General features: G+C 37.9%; 1 long non-coding RNA gene across 1 annotated transcript; it reads right to left on the bottom strand.

The window, feature by feature from the left end:
- Positions 1-2,084: 2,084 nt before the first annotated feature.
- On the bottom strand, positions 2,085-4,196 carry LOC139509579 (uncharacterized). Its single transcript, XR_011661750.1, has 3 exons — positions 3,949-4,196; positions 3,136-3,204; positions 2,085-2,373 (listed from the first exon to the last, which is right to left on the bottom strand). It is a non-coding gene; the product is annotated as an uncharacterized lncRNA (long non-coding RNA).
- Between the last annotated feature and the right edge of the window lie 519 nt (positions 4,197-4,715).

Here is a 4,715-nt window from a genome sequence, read left to right as displayed (position 1 = left end):
GCCCGGATCCCAGAAAAATATTTAAGTGGGGAATAGCTTGGGTCAATACCTTTAAAATGAACTAGGTCCGGTTCGGAACTTTGCCGTTGGTATATGCCGAAAAGTATCGAATGTATGCATATGGTTAATACGGCAAATTACGTCAAGGGTCACCTTTGAACCTCTGTGGTGGCCAGACGGGCCCGGATCCCAGAAAAATATTTAAGTGGCAAATAGCTTGGATCAATACCTTTGAAATGAGCTAGGTCCGGTTCGGAACTTTGCCGTAGGGATATGTCGAGGAGTACCGAATGTGTGGTTGGTATGGAAAATACGTAAATTGGCAACTTTGAACCTCTGTGGTGGCCAGACGGGCCCGGATCCCAGAAAAATATTTAAGTGGGGAATAGCTTGGGTCAATACCTTTAAAATGAGCTAGGTCCGGTTCGGAACTTTGCCGTAGGGATATGTCGAGGAGTACCGAATGTGTGGTTGGTATGGAAAATACGTAAATTGGCAACTTTGAACCTCTGTGGTGGCCAGACAGGCCCGGATCCCAGAAAAATATTTAAGTGGGGAATAGCTTGGGTCAATACCTTTAAAATGAACTAGGTCCGGTTCGGAACTTTGCCGTTGGTATATGCCGAAAAGTATCGAATGTATGCATATGGTTAATACGGCAAATTACGTCAAGGGTCACCTTTGAACCTCTGTGGTGGCCAGACGGGCCCGGATCCCAGAAAAATATTTAAGTGGCAAATAGCTTGGATCAATACCTTTGAAATGAGCTAGGTCCGGTTCGGAACTTTGCCGTAGGGATATGTCGAGGAGTACCGAATGTGTGGTTGGTATGGAAAATACGTAAATTGGCAACTTTGAACCTCTGTGGTGGCCAGACGGGCCCGGATCCCAGAAAAATATTTAAGTGGGGAATAGCTTGGGTCAATACCTTTAAAATGAGCTAGGTCCGGTTCGGAACTTTGCCGTAGGGATATGTCGAGGAGTACCGAATGTGTGGTTGGTATGGAAAATACGTAAATTGGCAACTTTGAACCTCTGTGGTGGCCAGACAGGCCCGGATCCCAGAAAAATATTTAAGTGGGGAATAGCTTGGGTCAATACCTTTAAAATGAACTAGGTCCGGTTCGGAACTTTGCCGTTGGTATATGCCGAAAAGTATCGAATGTATGCATATGGTTAATACGGCAAATTACGTCAAGGGTCACCTTTGAACCTCTGTGGTGGCCAGACGGGCCCGGATCCCAGAAAAATATTTAAGTGGCAAATAGCTTGGATCAATACCTTTGAAATGAGCTAGGTCCGGTTCGGAACTTTGCCGTAGGGATATGTCGAGGAGTACCGAATGTGTGGTTGGTATGGAAAATACGTAAATTGGCAACTTTGAACCTCTGTGGTGGCCAGACGGGCCCGGATCCCAGAAAAATATTTAAGTGGGGAATAGCTTGGGTCAATACCTTTAAAATGAGCTAGGTCCGGTTCGGAACTTTGCCGTAGGGATATGTCGAGGAGTACCGAATGTGTGGTTGGTATGGAAAATACGTAAATTGGCAACTTTGAACCTCTGTGGTGGCCAGACAGGCCCGGATCCCAGAAAAATATTTAAGTGGGGAATAGCTTGGGTCAATACCTTTAAAATGAACTAGGTCCGGTTCGGAACTTTGCCGTTGGTATATGCCGAAAAGTATCGAATGTATGCATATGGTTAATACGGCAAATTACGTCAAGGGTCACCTTTGAACCTCTGTGGTGGCCAGACGGGCCCGGATCCCAGAAAAATATTTAAGTGGCAAATAGCTTGGATCAATACCTTTGAAATGAGCTAGGTGGGTATACATTTACAATTAATTCTCCATAGGCCGTAATGGTAACGTTTTCCTCCGTTGCTCAGTCCATATCGTTTACTTGAACATGTATGATGGCTCATATCGAAGCTGATACATTTATACATGTCTGGTTAAATTTTCGGGGTGGCAAGTGAGATTACTTTTTTCGCAAATTGATGGACCCCGGAAGATGGTGAAAAATGTCACTCTCCTCATGAAATAATCCCAAAATTCGGATCATAAAATTCAATAAAAAAATTGTCCTTTCTAATAATTTATTTCAGGTCAAATCTACATCTTTCTTTTCTCATCACACCAGCTCTATAAAACAGTTCTTATTGTTCATTTATGTCCATTTTTAAAATCACAGCATCCACAATTGTATGGCGGACTAATATTTTTTTTAATTACGTCATCTGAGTTCCTCATCTCAAGGTCTATTAGGGATCCTGACCCATATTGAAATTCATACTTCTGATTTTTCCAAATATTTTTATGTGATCTTCATCGGTATAACATTCTGAATAAATCTGTGTATTTTTGTCCATTTCTGAAAAAAAATAAAGTTGTTTTAGCACTATACGGCAATGACACTTTCGTCGCTATATTCATTTATTTTGAATACAATGTGTTTGTATAATTAATTTCTTCCAGAATACCTTCACTAGTCAAAACAAGGACAAAACTTCTGATTATAACCTTTAATTACAATACGCAGACCCTGTTAAAGCATTCTATAAAATTTTCTTGTGCCTTAAAGTGCATTTTGACAGAGAAATTATGCAAAAATGAAGATTTTATAAAAAAACCAACACCAAAATAATTATTCTTACTAGTGGAAATCTGGTATTTAAAACTGTGGAAAGCACTCTTAACTACTTGGAAAGTCATCCTTATCATATAATTAGAGTGCAATATAGTGCAAATTTTCAAAACTTGTCCTTTCACATAATTCTATTTGAGAAAAAATGTTTTTAACATGTATTTCAGTGAAAACCTTTTATTAGTGAGAAATCCACATGAGGTTTTAAAGGAAACATTGTGACATCACATGTATTATGGCGTCATTAAATAACGACAGATCAAAATAGAGCTAAATATAGTTTGCAGTGTTACGTGAGAAACAGTTACCGCAAGATTTAACTCGAAATATTGAGTCGAAACGATCTGTAACTAAGCCTTTTCATTTAATACCAAGACCATAGCAACAGTTTTCATATTTGCATATTTTTAACATACCGACTGTAATTTCAATTGCATAAATACCATAAATAAACAATTTAGAGCTTGCCTAATAAAGCAAAATGCTTACCAGTTATTCAGGACTTTTTAAAACCTCTAGTTTGCCATCTCAGGTTAAAAAGTAATGATATGTCTGGAACTGAAATAAGACAAAAAAAATTACTCAGGCTGTGTTATCATTTGATTTAAATACAGAAATACTATTGAGAGAGAAAAATCTAATTCTTGAAAGTTTAATCACAAAGAAAGACAAATGCTTCTCCCTTGTGGCTTAGTCACCTTCATTTAAACCTTTTATTTTAGAAGCAATGGGTAGTAGCTAACTAGCTTAATAGTTGAATAGGTGCAGAAATATTGTTTTCAAAAAGGTTTGACCCTCCCCCTTTTCACTCAGAAATGACAATATCTATTGTTTTGCTCAAGTGCATTAAAAATATTAGTTCATGATTTTCTTAAAACATGTACATGTTTTTTCTGTTTTTTTGCATATGATATCTACTGACCAGGGGTCAAATCATTGGATAAAAGCACATGCGATGATGTATCTCACTTTACTCGTATGAAGTGTGTTATCTCCCTTGATTATCAGGTATTCCTGTAGACCGAAGTGATAATTACATAACAAAGACTATATTGTGTCATGTTTACTTACAATTTAATAATATTTAAAAGTTGTTTCTTGCCTTTTTCAATATAGTAAACAAATTCCTTTCGGATCTCTCGGAAGTAAACAAAGTTATGATTGTGCCTAAAAAAAGTGTTCAGCCCCGTGCCAGTAATGCATTTTAAAAGCAAAGTTTCATTGAGTTTTTGCTGATCTTTATCAATAATATTTATCTTAAACCATTTATAATAACAAGGTATAAATAAAAAAACTACTAACCATCATTTTCGGTGGTGTACAAGGTGAAATCATCCATAAATCAGCCTGAAAACTTCTGGAATTAAGCTTCTAATTTGGGTATACATTTACAATTAATTCTCCATAGGCCGTAATGGTAACGTTTTCCTCCGTTGCTCAGTCCATATCGTTTACTTGAACATGTATGATGGCTCATATCGAAGCTGATACATTTATACATGTCTGGTTAAATTTTCGGGGTGGCAAGTGAGATTACTTTTTTCGCAAATTGATGGACCCCGGAAGATGGTGAAAAATGTCACTCTCCTCATGAAATAATCCCAAAATTCGGATCATAAAATTCAATAAAAAAATTGTCCTTTCTAATAATTTATTTCAGGTCAAATCTACATCTTTCTTTTCTCATCACACCAGCTCTATAAAACAGTTCTTATTGTTCATTTATGTCCATTTTTAAAATCACAGCATCCACAATTGTATGGCGGACTAATATTTTTTTTAATTACGTCATCTGAGTTCCTCATCTCAAGGTCTATTAGGGATCCTGACCCAGGTCCGGTTCGGAACTTTGCCGTAGGGATATGTCGAGGAGTACCGAATGTGTGGTTGGTATGGAAAATACGTAAATTGGCAACTTTGAACCTCTGTGGTGGCCAGACGGGCCCGGATCCCAGAAAAATATTTAAGTGGGGAATAGCTTGGGTCAATACCTTTAAAATGAGCTAGGTCCGGTTCGGAACTTTGCCGTAGGGATATGTCGAGGAGTACCGAATGTGTGGTTGGTATGG

This window comes from Mytilus edulis, unplaced genomic scaffold (assembly GCF_963676685.1).
Source record: "Mytilus edulis unplaced genomic scaffold, xbMytEdul2.2 SCAFFOLD_1007, whole genome shotgun sequence".
NCBI lineage: Eukaryota > Metazoa > Mollusca > Bivalvia > Mytilida > Mytilidae > Mytilus > Mytilus edulis.
This window is presented reverse-complemented; position numbering and strand designations above follow the sequence as displayed.